Source organism: Vombatus ursinus, unplaced genomic scaffold (assembly GCF_900497805.2).
Source record: "Vombatus ursinus unplaced genomic scaffold, bare-nosed wombat genome assembly UNPS02015129.1, whole genome shotgun sequence".
NCBI lineage: Eukaryota > Metazoa > Chordata > Mammalia > Diprotodontia > Vombatidae > Vombatus > Vombatus ursinus.
This window is the reverse complement of record NW_020954907.1, coordinates 5,170,912-5,196,608: the sequence shown is the minus strand read 5'-3', so window position 1 is coordinate 5,196,608 and position 25,697 is coordinate 5,170,912. Positions and strand designations below refer to the sequence as shown.

Genomic DNA, 25,697 nt, shown 5'->3' with positions numbered 1-25,697 from the left:
CCTCTGGCTCTGCCCCTGTAACCACGCAGAACTCTGATGGGTGAGATTTTGTCCTCTCTTGCCGAGAACCAGGCTTCCATATCACTTCCTGGACATTTTCAAATCATGTCACCACATACCCTTCCTAAGCCCCTCTATCTGGCTTCCTTTTATGTAATGTGTTCCCCCATTAAATGTAACCTCCTCCAATGCAGGGACCATCTTGCTTTCTTTCATTTGTATCTCCAATGATTAACACATAGTAACCTCTTCACAAATACTTTTTCATTCATTCTTCTCTGAGCTTTTGTATTGGCTGTTCTCCAAACCTAGAGTGAACTCCCTCCCGTCCTTTCCTCTTATTATCCTTAATTTCCTTCTTTCCAAGTCCCCATTGTCACTTTCTATATGAAGCCTTGTTTGATTCCTCCAGAAGCCACCAAAAATGTGCCTTGAATTTATCTTGTGTATATTTATGTATTTGTTTCCTAGCCCATAGAATGTAAGCTCCCTGAGGGCAGGCAATGTTTCACTTTTGTCTTTGTATCCCCAGCATTAAAACAGCATATATGTATAACAGGAATATAATAGGAGCTTAAGAATAATTCAGCTACCTGAAACATTGTAAAGACAAACAACTTTGAAAGCCTTAAGAACACTGATAAATGCAATGACCAACCACAATTCTGCTCAGAGACCTCCAATGAAAGTAAATTTGTAACTCCCTGAACCAGATGTATCCAGTTTTGGATTGTTCTACTTACGAGGAAGTTTTTCCTTATTGCAAGCCAGTCAGGCAACAATCATTTACTGAGGGCTTACTATGTGCCAAACCAAAATCTACTTGCTCCATTTCCACCTATTGCTTCGATTTCCATCTTTAGCGCTCCCAAAAAAATTGTTTTATAGGACAATCCTTTAAATTAATCAATAAGGTATGAAGTGCCTGTGTTAGCATCATGTTAGGTGCTAGGGATACAAAGACAGAGATTAAATAACTCCAGCCCTCAAGAAGCTTACACTCTATAGGAAGAGACAGTTATGTACACATACAAGCATACTCAAAAAGTTATTTTTGAGGGAAAACATTAGCTCTTGGAGATAATTAGGAAAAGTTTCATATAGAAGGTGGCACTCAAACTGACAGCTACATCTCTGTTCCTTTCCAAGACCTCAGTTGTTTCTCAAAAGGCCTAGACATCATGTAGGCATTATGCTTCTATCAATACACCCTAAGATCAGATTAGCTTTATTGGTCACTGTGTGACATTACTGACCAGCAATCAGTTCTTTTAATGATGTTGTTTCTCTCTGAAATAAAGACCAATATTTTTAATATCACTATGCTTCTGATGATGTTGTATGACTTCAAATCACAGAATGCCACAGTCTCAAAAGAAATGAAGTTGAAGATCGTCAGGCTATCATATGCATGGAGAGACACACAGTGGGCAAAAGCCTGCTAAAACATATTATGAGATATAACAGAGATGGCTAGGAAATAAAGAACAAGAAAAAAAGAAGGGCTTGCCATAGTCAGAGTAGCATTGGTTAGCAGCCCAATGTTAAGACAACTAGAAAGCCTCCTGGCACACTGAGTGGAATCCTTGAGACAGATTTTTCAGGCCTAAAGTCACATAACAAATGGGTTCTAAGAAGTATCCTCATCAATGAGATCACAGACGGACTGGATTTTAGTCCACCAAAATCCAAAAACTTTTTCTAAAAACACTCTTCATACATAAATACACACTTTGTACTATTCAAGGATTTTGAATAGGACTTTATATCTATCCCTGCCTTAAGATCTTTTTAGATTCTGAATTTAAAGACATTTAGCCATCCTTCAAAGCCTCAAGTGATACACACATTTTGAAATGAAAACATCTTAGAAAGAACCCAGTCCAATTCCTTCATTTTACAGATATGGAAACTGAGTGACAGAAATGATGAGGATTTTGCCCATGGTCACCCAGTCTGACTCAGGTGCTCCCTAAGTTCCCAGCTCACAGTCCAATGCACTTTCAACTAGTCCTACACAACTCTGTTCGAAAAAAATAAAATTAAAAAAAAGACTTCCCATTTTTCTTCCAGTCAATGGTCCTTTTCATCTAGGAACATAAAAATTTTCACTCCTGCTATCTGTAATTTCCATTACAAATTCTGAAGAATTCATTAAATACTTGGCAGCTTTTTCATATTAGTAACTTAATGCGCTGTTAACTTAAGATATTATGGATGTTAATTCTAAAACTAAAGTCAGTCTTCCTTTGATTCAGTTATTTTTTAAATTTAGATTCAAATCCAAGCTTTTAGCACCAACCTACACTGTAATTGTGATCTAACTTCAGGTTGTTTAGTCATTTTCAGTCGTATCCAACTCTTCATGAACCCATTTGGGTCCTTCTTGGCAAAGAGACTGGAGTGGTTTGTCATTTCCTTCTCCTGATCATTTTACAGATGAGGAAACTGAGGGAAACCAGGTTAAGTGATTTGCCCAGGATCATACAGCTTGCATTTGAACTCAGGTCTTCCTGACCCCAGGTCTGTGCCATCCACTGCGCCACCTAGCTGCCCTAACTTCATTACATGAGCCCTAAAACACCAATCTCATTGTTTAAGCTTTATACATAATTTCTGGAACACAGGAGAAGTAGCCCACATTTCCTGCCACCCAGAGATAAGAAGAAACATGTCCTACTGGACATTCAAATGGAGGATGTCATTCGATTCATCTCAACCAATATTTATTAAGAATCTTACTGTGTGTCAAACACTGTCTTAGGAAGTGAGGGAGATATTTTCAAAAAGACAAGATTGTTATCATTATGGCCTGTATAACAGAACAGAAATGTAGGTACAACATATACAACCAATAATGATAACACAAAATAGAACATGGTTTAAAAAAAAAAGACTTGAGTTATTACTCTTGTTCTTTGTCACTGTTATTATCATTCTCCTCCTCCTCCTCCTCCTCCTCCTCCTCCTCCTCCTCCAAGAAACAATGAGGGGTGGGGCAGTAGAGTGAAAAGAGAACTGGCTCTAGAGCCAGAGGACCAGCATTCAGCTTTGAGCTCTGTGCTTTCCCACCTGTGTGACCTTGCCCAGGGTCTCTTTAAAGTCTTTGATTCTCAGTTTCTTCATCTACAAAATGAGGGGGAAGAGTCAACCTAGATAATCTTGAGGGTCTCTAAGAACTCTAAATTCAATAACCCTATAAATTCACAAGAGGTACAAAATGCTTGAAGAAAATCAAAATATAGAACCAAATTAATGCAAAATATTCATGTTTAATGATCATACTCAAAATTCACTGGGGAAAGAGAATCACTGGATAGTTTTGACAAACAGTTTAACAAACAGAATCTGGACAGTTGTGGAAAAACAGAATGTGTTTGAATCCATCTTATACCATAATCAGAATAAAACAGATCACTGATCTAAATAGAATAAAATCATAAAAATGGAAAAAATGACATATCTCAACCATGGAGAGAAGGGTCATCATCAAACAAAAAAGAAAACCTCAGAGACAAATATTGGTGTAACTGACTATATAAAAATGGAAGGATTTTACACAGTAAAAAATGAGTAACCAACAATGTTAGAATTTCAATAAGAAATAAGGTTTAAATGTGGGAGAGTCGAATTTTATGATACTATATTCAACTTGGAAAAAACGCTAAGCAGCCTCTCCTTCTTTGCCCCCATTTCCCTCCTAAGCAAGCAAGCTCCTTCAGGTAGGCTCACGCGCTCTGTGTTGGGGGGGGGGGTCTATCTGGGTTTTTTTTTTGTTATTTGCCTTTCTTTGCAACCCTAGCACTTAGCAAAGTGCTGAAACACAGTAAGCTCTTGAATACTTGCTTACTGACACAAGTAGCTTTTAGTCATAGCTTCCTTTAGCAACTTTTTCACTCAAATATTAAAAGATCTTTTTACCTCTAGATCTATGTTCCTATGACTAAACAGAGAATAAATGTATTTATCTGGTTGGAGGGGAGGAGATAGGCAAAGAAAAAAACACATCTATAGCTCTAATTTATAGAGTGCTTTATCCAACACACTTAATGTAGGCTCTCATTTGATTTTCATGATAATCTTATAATGTAGGTGCTTTTACTATCTCCATTTTATAGATGAGGAAATTGAGGCTTAGAGAGGTTAAATGATTTGCCCAGGCTCACTCACACATCTAGTAAAAGGTCTGTGGTGGGACTCATCCCCAGGGATTCCTGGCTCCATGTCCAGCGCTTCCTGACCTAGTACCCTAAGGTTTCCAAAGAGCAGGCCCTGGCACACTGGCTCTGGCACTTCAAGAGGTTTCTTTAACAAAGCAACGAACGACATGAAACTCACATTTGTAATTACAAGCACAAGTACAATGTTTTCAACTCTCCCACAGTGTACATCAATTCCTCATGACAAAGAATAATACTCAAAAAAGTTTGAAAACCACTGCAATGATGTCCTGGGAGGAGGGCTATGTGCAGCCCTAAGGTGTGCACAAGAGGCTCTACTGGGGCAAAAGATAATACGACTGAGCAGAAGAGCAGTCGAGGAGCGCCCTGCACCCTCTGCTCGCTCCTGCTGGTTGCTCTCTTCCTCCCCAGCCTGTGGGGCCCTCTTCTGCAGGCAAGCAGGGAGGCAATCACCCCCCATTCCAGGCCAGTTAGGCTCCTACACTTCCTCCACTCTGCCACAGAAAGAGGGGACAGACCTCCTTGAATCCCTCACAAAAAGGTTTTTTGTACCATTAATAAAAAAAATGCTTAAAAGAGTACTTATTTCATTTTAATCCTTTTATGTATAGTTTTATAATGTAGGTATGAGTATGGAAGAACACATGTGTAATTTATAAATAAATATGTATGTATCTGGTGTTTGTGCATTTTTTCACCCAACAGGAGTGCACAGAAAAGTTTAGAGACCACTGGGGTAGAGGAACTTGGCTCCAGAGAACAGATCCCAGGAGCAATCAGTCTCATCATTCAAGTCTGCAGAGAGGCAGATGTTGGTTTGATATAAAGAAAAACTTGCTAACAACCAGAGTTGTCCAAAAATGGAATGGACTGGGGGAAGAGACAGGCTTCCTTTCACTGAAGGTCTTTAAGTGAAGGATGACTGACCAACCACTTGTCAGTAAAGCTATAGAAAGGATTTTTGTTCAAAACTAAAAGCATGTAGTCAAAATTGCAAAGAGATAAAGCTAGGTTTGATACAAGTAAAAGCTTTGTAGCGAGCAATGAAAGCTACCCCACAGTGGGAGACAATGTTCAAGTGTTCATGGATGATCATGTGTCCTATGTGGGGCTGGGAGATCCTGATTGGATCAGTTGGATTGGTCGGCTTCTAAGGTCCCTTACAATTCTTGACAGTCTATGATTTCCCCAGGTAACACAAGTGGTATTTCCCCATTGTACAGATAAGGAAACAAGCTTCACACAGCTATAAACATCAGGGATAGAACTGTAAATAAAGGTCTTGTCAAAATCTGAGACTTTGTGATTCTGTGTATTATCGCATATGTTAATGAATGAAGGCAATAACATTTTTGTATGCGAGGCACTGTGCTGCTAATCTTGGAGGATGCAGATAAAAGAGATAGTTACTGCCCTTAAGATAATTACATTCTAGGGGCAGAGTCAAAATGGCAGCATGAGATCCAACACTTTTATTTTTGTCTTAGCTCCTCCATAACCTTCTCCAAAACAATAGAGAAAATGAGCCAGACCAAATTCTGATGAGGAAAACCAAGAAAAAGTCACAGTGAGTCTTTTTTCCAGCCCAGAGCAGCTTAGAAAGATAGAAAGGTCTGCAGGGAGGCTGGTCAGAAGTAGTAGAGGCAGCAACAGGGAGCACTCCAGTGCCTAAGGATAGGAAAAGGACTGAACATCAGGCCGGTAAACACCTAGGCAGAAAAATATCCCAGAGACCACTGTCTTAGCATTGGGAGCAAGAACAGGTGCCATTTGGCAGCTGTGGCACCCAGTATCAGTACCAGGTGAGAGAACAGGGGCAAGAAACAAGTTCCAAAATCTAGCTGTGTAGCAATGAGCCTAAAAGCAGAGTAGGGATTCAGTTCTAACCTTCTGCCCCACACATAAGCCAGCAGAGGAATAAGCCAGGAGACCAAAATCAAGGGAGGGGCAGCAATTCAGTTGCTCTGAACCTGCAGAACTTCTATGGGCTAACAGTTATGAGTCCAGCAGCAGTGTATGGGAAACTCAATCACACACAAGCCAACAGACCCAAACCTGGGTCAGGAACTTGCAAAGCTCAGACCAACAGGGGAATAAACAGACTTCTCCCTGGGTCACACCACTTTGGAAGTGCAGAAAACTTACAGGAAAGCTGCAGGAAGACATAAAAAGATAGAAGTTCAGGCCAGATACTCTATCCCTCTCCTCCCAGAAGTGGGCAGAGCCCAACATTAATAATGTTCAAAATTAAAAAGTAGGCTGTAAAAATGAGCAAACAAAAAAAAAAAGAACTCATATAAAAGTTACTATGGTAACAGGGAAACTTAAGACACAAATATAGGAGAACACAATGACTTGAATACATCTACAAGCAAAACGTTGAAGGAAAAATGCAAATGGGACACAAGCCCAACAAGAATTCCTACAAGTGCTAAAGAACCCAATTTTTAAAAAGAGCAAAAAAAAAAGAATTTTAAAATTCAAGTAAAAGTAGTATATGAAGAATTAGAAAAAGAAATGAGAGCTTTGCAAGAAAATTATGAAGAGAATGAATAGCTTGGTAAAAGAGGTATAAAACAATAATGAAGTCAAAAGACTGAAAAAAATTAGAAGAAAATATGAACTATCTCATAGGAAAATAGACCTGGAAAACAGATCCAGGAGAGACAATTTAAGAATCACTGGACTATCTAAAAGCCATGAAAAAAAAGGAATGAGACAGCATATTTCAAGAAATTATAAAAGAAAATTGCCCAGATACCTTAGAATCAGAGGGCAAAGTGGAAGTTGAAAGAATCCACTGGTTACCTCCTGAAAGGCACTTATATTCTCATAAAAGACAACACAAATTAGAGGGCAGCAGCAAAAAAGCGAGTTTTTGGTCAGGGAAATCGTGCTCAATGGAATTATAAGGAATTGTCACACCCTTTCCAGAACCAATGGAAGTGTTAATTTGATTACTGTTACCCAAGGTACATAAAGGAAGAAGATGGATGGATGGGGGCTGGTAAGGAAGGGTCTCTGACCCACTAGATACAGTGAGCTCTCACCAATCAGGACAGCATGATCCCAGAGCATAGTTCCAAACTTACGTGGCTTCGTTCCTGCAGGGCACAGTCGCTAGTGGCCTGATTCAGAGGGTAAAGCAGCTGCAATGGTGGAAGCAATAGGGCAGCATAATGTCTTCTGGCCCAGGTAAAGCACAGAGTGTTACACTAATACACAAATATTTACAGCATTCAAGCTCTACTTCAGAGAATGCAACTCTGATGAGCTGGCCACTTTCAAATGCCCAACTTATATTTGCCTAAAACACTATTTTACAGAGAACTCACACAAGGCAAGTGCTCACATGGAGGTCAGAAGAAGTGATACAAGGACACTCTCAAGGTCTCTCTGAATAACTCTGGAATCAATTGTGAGACGTAGGAAATACTGGCACAGGACCACCCACCATGACATGCCTGCATCAAAGAAGGTAGTGTGAGCTTTGAGCAAAGGAAAATAGCAGTAGCTCAAAAGAAATGAGATGAGCAAATTTAGAGACATCTCCATTCCAAATGTTCATATAGACTATTCGTGCCCCCACTTGTGGTAGAACCTTCCAAGCTCTAATTGGTCTGACCAGCCATAAGTGGACACGTTGTACTTTGACCCCAACATGATGATGTCATCTTGGTCCTCTTCCAATATGAAGGACAACAACCAACCAACCGTGATATACTATTACATATTCATATTTATTTAATATTAATAATATTTAATATTACTAATATGTTGATGGAGCTGTGAATTGGTTCAACCATTCTGGAAAGCAATGTGAAATTATGACAACAAAGTAATCAAAATATATATAACCTTTGACCCAGAGGTCCCACTATATCACAAGAGATCAAAGATGGAAAATGCTAACATGTTCCAAAATATTTATAGTAACAAAACCTGGAAAACAAAATCGAAACAACACTTCATAAAAACAAAGTATTTATACCTTTTACTAAGATATAAATAGCAATTAGGGAATGGGTAAATGAACTTTGGCATATGAAAGCAATGGAATATTTTTGTGCTATTAGAAATTATAACTAGGAAGAAAACAGGAAGTCATGGGAAAACTTAGATGAACTGATGCAAAATCTAAAAACAAAACAGAACCAGGAAAACACATATAATGGCTACAACAATGCAGTCGTGCAACAATGTAAATGAAAAGAACAGCAATGTAAATAGAATAGAAAAGGTAAAGACTTTAACAATAACAGCAGGGTCTTTTCCAACACAAAGTACTGAGATTCTGTATCTCAACAGATAAAAATGAACAGAGAGGGAATATCCCAGAGCTGGAAAACATCAAGACCAAAAGTATGAAGTATGGAAAGAATGGATCAATTGCTTCTTGGTCCTCAATACTCACATTATGTACTTGGATGGGAAAGTTATTAATTGCAAAATCAAAATATAATAGATTTAGAGCTAGACATGACTTTGGAGGCCAGTTTGTCCAATCCCCTTATTTTACAGAAAACTGAGGCCCACAAAAGTGAAGTGCTTACCCAAGGTCACAAAGGTCATAGTTCTAAGGTTTAAGCTCAGGTTCTCAGGGCTCCAAATCCAGCATTCTTTCCTCTGCCCCACACCTATAGAGTGTTTGTAATTAATACAAGGAAAACAGAAGAGAACACTGTCAGAGATATAGTAAGTAATGAGAACTATGGATGTTAGGGAGACAGATAAGTAGTAGGAGACAGGAAGAGAATAGCAACCCATAAGTTATAACAAAAAATATGTAAAACTTGAATCAACCTAACTTGCTTAATGAAACGGAATTCCAAGTTTAAAATTTTTCCTTTTATAATTCCCACCTTAACCTCTACTATTAAGACATCGTAAAATTCATTTTAAAAATACAAAGCTATTTTTAAACAGATAAAACTTTAAAACACACACACAAAAGTAGCCCTATGGATATTAACAAGTAAACTATATCCAACTCTCCAACAAAGATAGGCCAAAATTGAAAAATCAATGCAAATGAACAAAAATGAATACCATTATGAACTACAATCTTCTAAGTTACTGATGATGCTATGTCCCAACTTCGAGTGAATGGGATAAAAGACTGTTGGAAAGATAGATTTCTAGAGATTGGTAGTAAATGCTTTTTCAGGCTTCTCAATATCAAGTTTTAAAACACTGTGAATAAAAACCTAAAATAAATATATTTTAACAAAATTAGCAGTCAGAGTTCAGAAAGGCAGAAAAGCATCACAGCAGTTTGCACTAGGGATGAATACCTGAAAAATGTACGGCAAAATTAAGGTGAAGTACAGTAAAATTAGCAGTGGTGCATCACATTCCAAGCTAGTTACAATCACCAAGAAGAAAAATACAATAGAATAATAATTCAATGTAGAAGATATAAATAGCAAGTCCTAATTTAGCACAAACAGTCCAGTAATTCTTTGTGAAGATTTTTTTTAATCAGAACTCCCAAACTCTGTTAGGAAGGGGAAGAACGATCTATTTAAAGATGAATAAAATATATACACTTAAAAAGGTACTATAATTAGTCATTAGACACAAAATAAAAGGCTTGACTTCTTCCCAAAAAAATTTTAAATCTAACATTCTTAAATGTTCACAAAAATATATACTTCATACACTTAGGAAATGTTCTGTTTTTCAAAGTTTCAATTGCTATTTCTGTAACTGAACCTTTGTATAAAGAATGCACAGCTGCTCAGCAGATGTATAATTTCTCTGTTTAGATTCCATTATTTCCAACTTCATTTTGCTGGATGTTTTTGGATGTTCTATTTCCATCTGGTTTTTGACCTCCCTCACTTCTGTTCCTTCCTCCCCCAATCTTATTCTGTTTTAGTTCATTCATTAAGCACCTCCCCACTCCCCCCAAAAAAACCTCCTTCAAATTAGAAACATCTTAACATTCATAACTTGTAAGCTTTTTGGAACCTAGGAGTAAGGATTTAGGAAAGGAGAGGAAGGTGCAGAAGGAACAACAGTCACATGACTATGCCAAGACAGAAAGCTATTTCAACTTAGCTCCTTGTTTTTTTTAAATTTCTCTTTCACTGAATACACACAAATGCAATTACAAGAAATTAATGTGAGATAAAATATAATTTCAATATTATTCATTTTCTTCTTTCTACAAATTCTTTCATATTAACAGGAAAGTTAAAATTGCACAATAGTTTATATAAGTAGCAAATAAAGAAAGCATTAAAATTTAATTAAACTTTCAACTACTACAACTACATTGAATAACTTTTTATAAATTAATAGAAATAGTTCAGGAGTAGCGCACAGAACGCATTCATATAATATTAAATGATCACAGTACCATAAATCTAGCTGAAAGGATCTCAGAGGTCATCTAATCCAGTTCCCTTCCTTTACAAATGAGGAAATGAGGCCCAGAAAAGTTAAGCGACTTGCCCAAGGTCACACACACATCACAGATGAGATTCCAGAGCCAGTGTTCTTCCCATTACACTCTGCTAACAATATATGTACTTGCTTTCAAACAGATTCTAGAGCACAACAGTAACATTATTGAACTGCTCTTTCCATGAACACAATATCAAAGAACAGCAGAAAAACATCTGGATCAGTTGCAACTATTGCTAGATGAGGAGTAACAATGTTTTCCCTGCTATTGAAAGCAGTCTCCTCCCTTCCCCCCTCCCATATTCAATCAATTGCTAAGCCCTATAGATTCTACCTTCCTATCTTCTCTCCTCTACGCTCTCTGCTCTGCTCTGACACTACCACCATTTCGACACTACCACCATTGCAGTGCAGGCCCTTATCACCTTACACCTGGACTATTCTGAACTACTGCAATAGACTGCCAGTTGGTATCCATTTTTCAAGTTCTATCCGCCACTCAGCTATCAAAGTGATCTCCCCAAAAGTGCAGGTCTACTCAACCCCCTCCTCCTATTCAGTAAATCCCAGTGGCTCTCCATTACCTTCAGGATGAAACAGAAAATTCTCTGTTGGTCTTTTAAGGCCTTTCATAACCTGGCCCCTTTCTACCTTGCTTCCCACCATGAATTCTATAATCCAGCCACCCTGGAGGCCTTGCTGTTCCTCAAACGAAACATGCCATCTCAAGATTCCGGGCATTTTCTCTGGATGTCCATCGTGCCTAGAATGCTCTCATCCTCAACTCCACCTCCTGCTTTCCTGGTTTCCAAGTCTCCATTTAAATCCCACCATCTACAAGAAACCTTTCCCAATCTGCCTTAATGTTAGTCTGAAATTATCTCCAATTTATCTTGTTTTCATGTTGTCTCTACCACTAGAACAGGTGCCGCTTCGAGAACAGGGGCTGTTTTTGTTTTCTTTGTATTCCTGTCGTTTAGCACAGTGCCTGACACATGTTCAGTGCTTAATAAATGCTTCTTGATTGTAGTTTATTATCATCTAATCAATGGTTTATTGAGCACCATACTCTGTACAAGACACTGTACTTAGATGCTATGAAAAATAATTCCAAAAGATATGCACTCCACATATTCTCAAGAAGTTTACAGTTTAAGATAAACATGAACAAACACATACAGAAATGATTATTTTTTTAAAAAACATATCTAGAAGGTTTGGAATAAGTTTTTCAAGAAAAACACTTTGATTTTTTTTTAATTTCCTATATTTAAAACTTCCACCAAAGGAATAAGCAAGACAAATGTTTGGTTAACTGAACTAAAGATGTAATAAAAGGCCTATTTGCTGTTTCTCATTTCTGAGAAACACTATAGGTAGCAATAAAGAGAAGACTCTCACCCATGAGAAACTACACAAACATACTTTCATTTATTTCAGGTAAATTACAAAAAGACTAAAAACTGAAAAGTTCATTAGGGGAATCTTACAATCTTGCAAAAAGTATAAGCTTTGGAAGGAAAAACATGTAAGCTCTTAAAAAAAAAAAAGCCTAATTAGAGCTCCCTGTGAATAATATTAATGAAGGAAAAAACTGCCAGACTTGGGAGGAAATCTGACCCCATCATCTATGTTACTGAAAAAGTAACTAAGATAGGAGAAATCATGAAAATTAGAAGAAAAAAATCTTCAGGATCAAAGTGAAAATATTTTTACTCTAATTTGTTATTAATTCTACTACCACACTTAAGAGAACACACTTAGCATTTCTATTAACTAATTTATGATTAATCCTTTATTTTCACTCCAAAGCAGGATAAAACCTCAAGTTCTTGTTGCTCAGCCAAAGATACACTTGTACACACTACATGCTGAAGAGTACTTCTACTGACATTTTAATCAGTTTCAACGTAAAGTAATTCCAGATAATCCAGAATATTGGAGAATAGGCTGTTTTGGTTAATATCTGGTTTGATTCAACTCAAGAAATGTGTAGGAAGTGCCCTCTATTTGCCCAGTACAGTATTAGATGTTAGGCATACAAAGACAAAACTGAAAACTGTTCCAGCCAAAACAAGTATGTTTTGTTTGTTTGTGGCAGGATCCATGGCAGGACTGGTAGTATATGGAACTTTCAAAGAAAACTCCCTCTTGCCAAGGCAGATGGCAGCTGTCAAGTAACACAGGAGTTGCCTGGAGCAATGAAGAGTTAAGTGATTTACCAAGGGTCTCTCAGTCAGTATAGGTCTGATGCAGAATTTGAATCCAGGCTTTCAAAGCTAGATTTCTCTGAGCACCAGCCTCGATGCCTAGGCACACCCAGATGTAAACATCCAAGTATACAAAGTAATAAGGTCAGGGTCTAGGCAGAGTTAATTATAGGACCTCCACTTGCCCGAATAGTCCTGGCCTTCAGCAATGCTTCCTCTGCTCCTCAATTCTTATCCTATTTCTTCTTTACCTTTTCCTTAATTAAGTAAATTACCACTTACCTTACATGGATAACAAAATCTGAAAAAAATAGAATTTTTAAAGGCATTCAATCTAAAATTATATTGACTATAATTTAATCTTTGATGATTCAGAAACTATCTCAAGATCTTGATGTGACTCCAAGTCCCTATGAACATAAATCATTGTACTAAGATAAAATGTGGATGGTAGAGGAAACGTCTGTACTCACCAAAAGAGCCTAGATTTATTTTTTAAATAAAAACTAATATTTAAAACTTAAATTGAATGCTATTTCTCTATACTGGCCATGCTTAGTCCCCCCAGAAGACAATCAGAATACACCTCCCTTCCTTCTTACAAAGATGAGGATTTCTGCCTTGAGACACAGGGGGACTTAGTTAATATGCTACTTAGTTTTGCTTTTTTTAGTTATAACTTGTTTTCTTCTTTCTTCTCTATTATTGTTATAAGGGATAGCTTTCTGAGTGGGAGAAAGGGGAAAGATCTACTTAGAAATGAAGATGATGTGAAAAGACATCAATAAAAATTTAAGAATGAATCTCTGATATCAACTTGTCTCTTCCCCCCCCCAAAAAAAAACAGGTTTTAGAATTCTGCCATCTCCAAGAAAAAAATCCACCAAACATTAAATTTAAAATCATATGACCTTTCTAGTTGTGTCCATTCAGAAAAATGGGCATTTACTGTGGTCCTATGTACACTCATATTATTCTTTAAAAATCTTTACAAAGAGAAGATAATAAATTCCATTTGCTTAGCTTCAACTAACTTTTTCAATAAAAAGTGATCAATCTAACAATCTATTACATATTGCTTACTCTTCTGTGCAAATTGATAGCTGCTAGTAATGAAGAAAGAACAAAGGTCTAGTTAAATTACAAACACAATTACACTAAAGAGATGATGTCACACAGTTAACAACTAGTTTTATTACTAAATGTATATATGCACAGAGCTGACACTAACTCCATAAGGTCAAAAGTGAAGCTTATCTTTTAAAATTTCTCATTGAATAAAAAAAAAGCTTTCACTGAAAAATCTTCACCAATCAAAAGCAGGGCTTGAGAAATGTTACTTCATGTTACTTTGATGATTATGATCATATTCATTTGCTCATTTTACTTTTTGAATGCAGCTTTTGTTTTTACATCATTTTATTTCCAAATCTCTCTCTGGGTCTCTGTGTCACACACACACACACACACACACACACACACACACTCTCTCTCTCTCTCCCCCCCACGCTTCCACCTCCCACACAGGGAACTATCCCTTGTATCTGTTTTTAAATGTATAAAATGCATAATGTTAAAAAAGGAAATTAATTATATTGAAAAGCAGTTATCAAGATAAAAAAACTCAGTTATAAACCCTAAATTATAAAACTCTTCCTAAGATAATTTATTTTTATTTTAAAAGTTATTTAATTATTTTAAAAGAGAATAGTGTGAAATCCTTTAAGTGAAAATAGAAAATATCCCTTTGTACCTCCCAAGGCATTCTAGTAAATTAAACAATCCAAACTCCTCATTTCACAGATGAGAAAATTGAGACCCAGAAACAAGTGACTTAGAACTTAAGTCTTAAGAACTTAAGTTTATGGAAAAACCAAGACTAGAAAGAATATGCCAGACCCACTCACTCCCAATTCAATGATATTTCCCTTACAGAACATTAAAGCTTTCAAGGGGTTCATGCCACTGCCTTCTCACCCTCTACTTAACCTTCTTTCACAGACAGAACCCAACCCTTCTTTTCTTTTATCAGCATCTGCTAAATGCTAAATCAGCCACAATTTCAATCCAAACTCTTCTTCCTTCTCCTTTTGCCTGTACCGTAAGCTCAAATTTCTCCATAATATAAATAAATATTCCTGGTAGGATTTGTAATTTTTAAATAGATACATATTTAATCATTAAATTCTGCCCATTTCCAATAATAGCACACCCACAGCATAGGATTACTATGTGATACAGTACTAAGTACTACTACCCAGGAGTGAGGAATCTGCGGCCTCAAAGCCATGTGTGGCCTTCTATGTCCTTGGGTGTGGCCTTTTGACTGAATCCAAGTTTTACAGAACAAATCCCTGTATTAAGGGGATTTGTTCTGTGAAGTTTGGATTCAGTCAAAGTTCCATACTTGAGGACCTAGAAGGTCACATGTGACTTTGAGGCCACAGGTTCCCCACCCCTGTACAACACTGATCCCAGTAAAAGTCAGTTGAAGGAATTGGGAATGATTAGTCCTGAAAAGACTTAAGAGAATGAGGATCATGGAGTTTAAGGTTGGAAGGAACCCTAGGAAGATCATCTAATCTAATTCCGTTATTTTCTAGACAATGAAATTGAGCCCCACAGATATTAAGTGACCTGAGAGGCATCATGATCTGGTGGAAAAGCACTAGATCAGGGGTTCTTAGCCTGAGGTGTGTGAACTTTTTTTTTTAATATGGGATAAACTACATTTCAATATACTTTGGTTTCCTTTTCAATCCTATGCATTTTATTTATTTAAAAACATTCTGAGAAGCAGTCCTAAGGTTTTAGATTGCCAGAGGTCCATCACACAGACACACATACACACACACATAGAATATCTCTCTCTCTTTCTCTCTTTCTCTCTCCCTCTCCTTCTTTGATAAGAAAACCTGTACCAGATAAACAGAAGTCCTGACTCGGATGCTGTCCATATGATTTGAGGAAATTCATCTGACTTCTCTGACCCTCAGTTTCTTCACTTGTAAAATGGACATAACAATATTCACACTACTTGCTTTACAGGATTCCTATGGAGAAAATTTGGTCAAACTGACAATTTTTAATGAGTTATTATCATTGCCAAATGTCAAACGGACAGCAAAGAGAAGATATGTAGGTGCAAACTTTCAAGGAGGTTTTCTCACTCCAAATTCAGTAGTCTTTCCAGCAACTAGTCTACAACATGATCAGTTTCTTCAAAATTGGAAGTTAGGAAAGAGAAATTAGACATACTCTGATTCTAGAAGGCAGAAGGAGGAGAAATGGATGACAGTTATGAGGCAGCAAATCTTAGCACAATGCAATGAAGAACTTCCTATCTGAATTCCCTAAAAATAAAGGGTCTTAATGGATAGTAAGCTCTCCATCACTGGAGGTCCTCAAGTAAAAACTAAATGGCCCCTCGGTGAAGATATGGGGGGAAGGGAGAGAACTCTGCTACAAGCAGCTGGTGAACAAGATGATCCTAAATTGAAGTTCTTTTGAAGGTCTCAAAGGTGAAATGCCCTAAGATCAGGAAAAGGAAGTGCTTGAAGTCAAATGGTTATCCTTTCATTTAAATGCTGAATTTTAAAAAGAATTTAATTTTACCTGTTATACTTGTTTCCTCCTAGTTCTAGAATCCTATACACCAATGAATACCAAGTTTTCATTCTGTCCCTATGTGTCAGCACTCTGCCAAGTATTAGAGGAAATACAAAGGAGCACAAGAAGAAACTCTTAACATTCATCCCCACTTCTCTCACTCACTTTTCAACCTCTTGCAATTTGGATTCCAACCTGCTCTCTCCAAAGAACTTGCTCTCCCCATGGTTACCAATAAACTCTTATTTGCTCAATCCAATAATCTTTTACCATCTTCATCCTTTCTGAATGAATTTGATACTGCTGACCTCCACTGTCCTCTCCAGGTTTTCATGAAGCTGTTCTCTCCAGCATCCTTTTCTCAGTCTGCTCCGCCAGCTCCTCTTCCAAGTCCTGTCCTCTGAGTACACACTCCAAGGGTTTGTCCTGGACTTTCTTCTCTTCCCTCTCTCTCAGGGATGCCATCAGCTTCTAAGTAGATGACTCCAGTCGAAGTCTCTGTCCTCAGAACCAATCTCATATTACCAAGTACCTACTGGATATATCCCATTAGCTGGCCCACAGCCATCTCAAACTCCACATGTCCAAAAGAGAACTCATCTTTCTCCCCAAATGCACACCTTGTCCTCCTTACCTATTCTACTGAGTGTCAGATCATCCTTCCGGTCACTCAGTCTCACAACCAACTCGTCCCTCTCCTTCAACTTCCTATCAAATTAGTTACATCGACTTTCCCAGCACAGAATATCTTCTATCTGTTCCCTTTCCTCCACTCACGTGGCTACCAGTCTAGTTCAGGCCCTGATCCCCTCTCTCTGTGGCACTACTGCAACAACACTCTATTAAGTCTTCCTGTCTTCACTACCTTCTCACTGCAATCCACCCTCCACACAACTATCAAACTGATATCTCTGAAGCACAGGTCTGACCATGTCACTCCCCTGATTAAAAAGTTCTAGGGACTTCCTCTAGGACCAAATACAAAACTCTCTGGCACTTAAAGCCCTTCATAATCTGGTACCAACCTACTTTTCCAGGTTTATTACATAGAACCCTCTTTCGTACACTCTATGCAGGAGCTGAACTGGTCGAGCTGCTGTCGCTTACATACGACATTCCAAATCCTTCATGTCTTCATGCCTTTGGGACAGGCTGTGCCCCATTCATGCACTCCCAACTTAGCTCCACCTCATAAAACGATGTCTTCCTTCAAACCCCAGCTCAAGGCCATCTCCTGCATGGAGTCTTTCCTGATTTTCCCCTGCCGCCACCACCACTACAAAATCAACCAACATTTAGTAAGGATGTATACTGCAAAGCACTATACCAGGCACTGGGGATACAAAGAAAGTACCTTCCCCTAAGGAGCTTATATTCTATCAGGGGCATGTGTAAATAAAGAGGTATCTACAAAATATATGCCAAATAAATAAGGGCAATTGGAGGATCTACTAAGGGCTTCATGCAGAAAGTGGTGCTGGAGTTGAGTCTGGAAGGAAACAAGGGATACTAAGAGATGGATGTGAGGAAAGAATGTTTTCTAGGCCTAGGGGACAGTGGGTGCAAAAGCACAGACATGAGATAGGGAAGGAACATACTAGACTGACTGGACCAGAGAATGTAGGAAAGAAGTAATACATAACAGAGGAGAAAGGTAAGGGAGCATCAGGTTGTACAGGATTTTAAAAGCCAGATAAATAAGCTTATATTTGCTCCAAAAGGAAATAGGAAGCCGGAGGAGTTGACTGAATAGTGGTGAGACCAATGCCTTAAGAAAAATCATGTTAGCAGCTGTGTGGAGTACAGACTAGAATGAGAAGGTTGAAGCAGGGAGACCAATGAGGTGGCTACTGCAATAGACCAGGCAAAAGGTACCAATGGCCTGCAACAGAGTACTGATCATGTGCTGGATATGAGATATGGAAGGCAGAGATGCCAAGATTTAACAAGTGAGTACACATGTGGAGTGAGCAAGAGTGAAGAGGTGGGCATAACACCAAAGGGGGGAGCTGGGGTGATCAGAAGGACAGAGGTGCCTTCAAAAGATGTTCAGGGGGCAGCTAGGCGGTGCAGTGGATAGAGCACTGGCCCTGGAGTCAGAAGGACCTGAGTTCAAATGTGACCTCAGACACTTAACACTCACTTAGCTGTGTGACCCTGGGCAAGTCACATAACCCCAATTGCCTCGCCAAAAACAAACAAACAAAAAAAAGTTCAGGAAGAGGAATGTGTTTCTGGGAAAAGAGAAGTTCTTTTTCACATATGTTCAACAGGAGATGAATGAATGACAAAAGTATTTATTAAGTGCCTATTATATGCAAATCACCATAAACTGGCTATGGGACATTCATTTAAAATGTCTAATAGGTAGTTCAAGATGCATAACTGGGGCTCAGGCAAGAGAACATGATTGGATAGATAAGTCTTGGAGTTATCTGCACAAAAATAACAAGTCCATGGAAACTGAAGAGATCACCAAATAAAAGAGTGAAACGGGTTCAGGACATAGTTTTGGAGTACACCCAGTTAGGGGATTATGATGTAGATGATGAACGGGCAAAGGATATAAATAATAATAACAACAGCTAACACTTGTGTTGCAATTTGAAAATCTCATTAGAGAGATGAAGGCTATGACGATCCTCATTTCATAGATGAGGGAAACTAAGGCTCAAAAAGATTCAGTTACCTGTGCAGGGTCACACAGCCAGCAAGTCTCAGAGGCAGGATTCAAACTTAGGTCTTCTTGACACTAAGTCCAGCACTCTGTTTTCTACACCAGATACAAAAGAGAGGTAGAGAGACCAGCATCACAAAAACTCAAAGGAGAGAGAATATCCAGGAGGAGGAGGTGATCAACAACATCCCATGCTGAGGACTGTGAAAAGGTCATCAGATTTAGCAATTAAGAGAGTATCTGTTTCAAAGTGAAGTTGGAAGCCAGATTCCAAGGTGTTAAGGAGAGAAATGAGAAGTGAAGGCATTGATAGCAGAGAGCTTTTTCTTAAAGTCTGGCAGTAAATGAAAGGAGAATATAGGACAATGGACTTAAGGGGCCAGTAATATCTAGTGAAGATTTTTTTCAGATTGGGGGAGACTTAAGCAACTTTGCAAGCAGAGGGGGAAAACCTACAGATGGGGAGAGATTAAAGATTACAGAGAGGGGATGACTGTGGGGACAATCTACTGGAAAGCCTGAAGCAGGTGGGATCTTGGACACCTGCAGACTGCTTGACCTTTACAAAAAGCTTCACCTCCTCATTATAAAATGGTATAAAGGATGTAATGGGGGATAATATAAATAGTTTTAAAAATGTAGAGATTGGGAGAAAAATGGAGCTCAATCTATTTTTTCAGCAAAATATGAAGTCAAATCCTAAACTGAAAGGATATGAGAAGGGGGTGGCAAGCAAGGGAGGCTTAAAGAGATGTTGGAACATCCTGTGAGAATTCAGATAAAAAAAATCACTTCTTCTTGTTGTTCAGTGGTTTCAGTCATGTCCAACTCTTCATGACTTCAATTTGGGGTTTTCTCAGCAAAGATACCAGAGTGGTTTGCCATTTACTTCTCCAGCTCATTTTACAGATAAGGAAACTGAGGCAAACAGGGTCACACAGCTAGTAAAGAGCAATCAGTAACAATAACAACAAATCCCTAGTGCCTATTAATAAATGTTTCATTTATAAAACCCAATTCTTGCCTTCAAAAATGTGTAATCCAGCAGGGGAGACAAAACAATTCTTTGAACAGTGAAATGAAAATGCAAGGGTTAAATAGCAGTACACAATTAAAAACAAAAGATTGTGTACTACATAATTAATTGCCAATGAATGGTAGAAAAAGTAAATGTCATAGATATTTAAGAGAAGAAGGAGATTACTTCAAGCTGGATTGGTCATGGAAGGTTTAATGAAACAAACAGGATTTGAACTGAGACTTGAAGGATTCCTGCAAAGGAAGGAGATTTCAAGGCCAAACCTGGACAGGCAGGAGAGGCCAGGAGCTGTGTGGTACCAAGGCATGTTGGCTGGAGCTGAGGATTCATTCAGGGAAATAATGGAAGATAAGACTAGAAAGGCACACCTGTGTCTGACTGCAGAGGGCCTGGAAAGCTACTTGGATTTTCCCCTGTAACTTCAGTCTCAGGCTCTATCCAGACATAATACTGCAGCTCTTTTTTTTTTTTCCCTTATAGTGGGGCCAGACCTGTACTTTCACTGGTGTAGGAAAATTCCAGTGGAAAAAGTTCCTCTGGATCAGTAATGTTATTCTGTATAGTCTTAGATGGTTACCTGGGCACTCAGAAGGTTCCATAAGTAGCCCAAGGTCACATGGTTAGATGCATCTGAGAAGACTGAAATCAATTTTTTGAACATGAAAAGAGTTCACATGTTCAGATGTAACTAATAATTAAGCACTGAATTTTTTAAAATTCTTAAAATACTTTTCTTATTACTCTTATCAAGAAAACTATAAAGTATTATTTTTCTATTTAAATATAACTTTTAACAAAAAGTTATCAGGACATCATTGAATTTTTTAAACATCTTTCAATAAATGTAAACTACAAACTTCAATAAATAATATATTCACCTTTAACATTTCCTATATGAAGCAATTCAGACTAAGACCTAAGAAAGAATCTTTGTTAAATATACATTTCATACTTTCAAAACTATCGTCTCATTAAATTGGAAAGAAATTTAATTGAAGCTGGAGAATATTTCCTATTGATAATTAACGTGATGGAATTTCACTTTTATTATTCATCAAAAATTAGAATTATCAAATAATGCCCTTATAATCTCCCATGTTTATGTTAAAAAAAAACTTTAAAAACAAAAGGAAAGTGAATGAAGGTGGTCTTTAGTATTTTCAGTCACTAACACTACTTTGAAATACAAATAGCTGAAAACCATTTCCTTCATTACTTACAGTACCTGCCAAGACGGGAGATCAAATGTTCCAGGGGAAATGCAAAAACTCAATGACATCATCAGTACTTAAAGCAATACACAATCTGCAGCTTTAGCAGCTCCTGGTTCTTTATTAAGTGTTAACATTAAAAAAAAAAAAAAAAATCCTGAACTTGGACTTAAAAAGCTTACATACTTGGGTTCAAGAACACAATTATTTAAAGACTGTGAAGTTGATATAACAGAAAATTCTGGTCTACTAGCACAAAGGAGATCCATAAACACAATGACTACTTCCTTAGCAATACTGCTCTAATGTGGCATAATTGTTAAAACTAAATCTGGCTTTTCAAAAAAGATATTTGAGGAAGGTGTTGGGAAAGAATGATGGAGAATCCACTATTTCAACGTGATCTAAATATTTCCTTGAGACTTAATTGTTGTTACTTTCCTTACTACTGATTTCCTCCCAAAACCTCATAAAGAGAAACCATAACCTAAATTCAGAGCAGTCCTAGACATTTAATATTAAACAACTCAACAGGAAAGGGTAAGATTAGAACTACATGATCAGAACCTAGAACCAAAAGATTGAGGGTAAAGAAGTTACCAAATGTTAGTAATTGGGCAAGCTTCTTTCAGTCCTCAATATATTTTGTACTCCCTTAAACTTCCAAGTTCCTCCTTTTGGGGGGGGGGGTGGAGGAGTGGGGGAGGTGTTGTTCTTATCATAAATACCAAATAAAATGGGCATTTCCACATCCATAATAGAGCTGAAAAAGCAGACCGTACCTGAAACTGTGAAGCTTCATTACATACAGCTTGCTTTTCTCTTATAAATATATAATAAATTCAATATGTACCTTTCAAGGCTGTCCTGCTTGTCTTTGATGCTTTTGGGTCTCCTGTCTGCTCTCTTCCATGCATTTTTCTAACTGCTTCAATGATATTCTTTTCTTACTTTCTTTTCTTTTTCTTTGTAGAGTCTGCCCTATCCCATTCCCCCTAACTGGAAAAAAAAGAAAGAAAGAAAGAGAAAGAAAGAGAGAGAGAGAGAGAGAGAGAGAGAGAGAGAGAGAGAGAGAGAGGAAGGAAGGAAGGAAGGAAGGAAGGAAGGAAGGAAGGAAGGAAGGAAGGGAAAGGCAGAAAGAGAAAGGAAAAGAAAGAAAGAAAAGAGGGAAGGAAGGAAGAAAACCCCTTTTAACTAATATACAGAGTTGAGGAAAACAACATTGACTCCGACATTGACTCTGTCTGGAAATATATTTCATATTCTGCATCTTGAGTCCACCAAGACCTCTTTGTCAGGAGGTAAGTAATATACTTCATCATCAGTTGTCTAGAAGAACTACAGCTGGTGGCTGCACAGATCAAACTTCTGAAGTCTTTCAAAGCTATTTTTCTTCATAATGTTGTTATTAGGTAAACTGTTTTTCCTGATTCTCCTCATTTGACTCTGTATCAATTCACATAAATCTTACCAGGTTTCTCTGAAATTGTCCCATGAATAATTTCTTATGGTGCAGTAATGTAATTCCATTACATTCGTAACTCGTTCAGCTATTCCCCAACTAATGGACATCCCCTTAGTTTCCAGTTCTTTGCCATACCAAAAAGAGCTGCTAGAAATATTTCTGGGTCCTTTTCCTCTTTCTTTGCTCTCTTTGTGATATGTTTCACTAGGTCAAAGGGTATACACAGGTTAATCAGCCAAGTCTTCTCCCTCTACTACCAAAAGAAGGTTGTAACTCAGACCTGAAATGGCTTAACTTAGGCTACCGGCTATTATTGAAAGAAAATGAGTATCCCATCCCCTGAATCTTATTACAGCAACAATAACTCCACTGAAGTCTGCACCAACTGGAAATGGAGTTCAGACTGTGTTCAGGGTTCAGTGCAACTCAGCTGCCAGCAATGGCCTCCTCTCTGAAATGGTATACCTTTCCTAGAATAAGTCAACAGTCAGGCTTTCTTAAATGAAAATCTTTCAATGCAAAGGATATTACCAACTGCCTGGGTCATCATTACAAATAAAGTAGTGAAACCTGCAACAAGTCATATCTACTCCAAAAACAAGAAAGTTCATCAGAAGCCTCATCAATGTGTAAAACTGTGAGCTGCCCTCAAATCAACCACAGCAGAATCCAGCAGATTCCTTTGTAATACTCAAAAATGTTCTCCCTATATATGTTCATTGATTTTATACTTTGAAATGTTTGTTATATATCTGTATTTCAATATACTAACCCTGGGATAACAAAGCACAAAATTAAGTCTTAATTTTTCATAGTGAGTTTCAAAAAACACATTTTTGAAAGTACCCTGAAAAGTCATAAAATCACAAATCCATGCAAGTCTTGACAATGATAAAAAAAAAAAGTTGAAGGAACTGCCATCAGCCTGCATCCCCATGCCCCCAAATCTCCCATACAACCCGAAATGTTTTCACTTCACTTAACTATATACATCCTGAAATTTCACCAATTAAAGATTAATTTGGGTTAACAAACATCCTTTTTTAATTTTGCAAATGCCTCAAGGAGGCAGGGATATGTGGCTATACAATCATTCACATGTTAGTGTGACAATTCAATCCAATTGCTTTCCTCTAATCAGGAGACATCAACTAATCAGGAAGGAAAGGAAACTTTAACTATGGCAACTGGACTCTGGGGAAGTTAAAAGATGGCCTTGGCTTCTGGAGTAGGCACAGCATAAATTAATGCCCAAAAAGTGAGGTACCAAGGAGAAATGTTGACCTGTTTCAAACACTTGACAAGCAAATGAGTGCTACGGGTAAGAGTTGGAAACTCCTCTTCCCTATGTACTACATGGTGCCCCTCAAACCAAGCAATTAAGTATCTTTGCCACTATGAGTCTAGGAACCTAAGGATCACAACACTGGTTAAGAGATCCAGAGACTGCTTTCATACATCATTTCAATGTAAAAAAATAATTCTGTTGGACAATTTTGATTTTAAAAACTTCAAGGGGCAGCTAAATGGCGCAGTGGATTGAACACCAGCCCTGAAGTCAGGAGGACCTGAGTTCAAATCCAGCCCTGGACCAAACACTTGACACGTATTAGCTGTGTGACCTTGGGCAAGTCACTTAACCCCAATTGCCTCACCAAAAAAAAAAAACAACAAAAAACAAAAAAAACCAAAACTTCAAAAAGTTATCTTTCAACCTTAATTCACAAGAGTTCAATACATCAACAACAAATGCCCATTATGTGCTTACTACGTTCAAGGCTCTGGAATTAATCATGCAAAAACAATACAAAAAAATTGTCCCTACCCTAAAGAAGCTTACATTTTACTTGATTACAACTTCAAAGCAAATAACCTGTCCATCAAAAAATGAAATATCCCAGAAGTTATTTTCCCAACACAAATAATTAGAAAGTGAAATTAAAAACCTTCTTGTAAATTTTATGTACTGGAAATATAAAACTAATCTCAAAAATGTTTCCTAAAAGTGAAAATATTTCCAGCAACATTTCTTAACTCCTTTGAAAACACAGTAGCAGGTATAAAAGACTGTTAAAGTCATTCTGCTAAGGTAAAAAAACATTCTGAGGCAGTGAATATCATCCAATGATAAAAGACACCATCCAAAGCCAGAACCTAAGTTAGAGCATATTTTTTTTTTTTTATTTCACTGCTCAGATAACACTTCTAAGTAGAAAAAATCCTTTGGTCCCTCTCTTTACACTTTCTTTACACCTTTGGTGGTTGCTGAGACGTAATCTGATTGATCATGGCATTCTTATACATCAAATATGAACATGTTTTTCAGTTTTCAGTGCAAATTTCTAGAAAATTTCCGTTTTCTGAAGTTCCCCGCCGAAGATGCACCAGCCAAGTTCTGCCAGCTGCATAACAGGTGAACACAAAGGGACTGACTGCCTGCACCTCAACATACAACCCTGGCACTTGGGTTCAAGAATAACGATCTTTCAAATCTCTGCCCAGATGAATTCTTTTGACTTTGACCTCACAGTATGCATACTAAGAGGCCGACAACCTAAACAAAAAGTTAATCTTGAAGACGAACTCTGGGCACTGAAGGATTCAACAAGCAAACTTGGATACTCCTTCCCTCCCCCCCAAACTCAGACAGCCTCTGCCATAGAAGGAATGAAAATAAGTGGGGCCCACACAAAGTGGCTCCGATTGCAGAGGCCAGACAGAGGAACTAGGTGATTTCAGGGGGGGCCAGTCACGTCTGAAGTGAGGGGAAGGGGGAGCCTGAGAAGGAAACCTGGAAGGAAACAGAATGAAGAGGCTTTGGGGAGGGGAGACACACAGGAGGACAATGGAGGTCTGGCTTCACGGACCAGCTAAAATTAAGCGGGGCGGGGGGG

General features: G+C 37.9%; 1 protein-coding gene across 1 annotated transcript in view; it reads right to left on the bottom strand.

Moving 5' to 3' along the window:
* BMPR1A (bone morphogenetic protein receptor type 1A) overlaps nucleotides 1-25,697 on the bottom strand; it is a 125,543-nt gene that overhangs the window by 99,249 nt on the left and 597 nt on the right. The window lies entirely within an intron of this gene.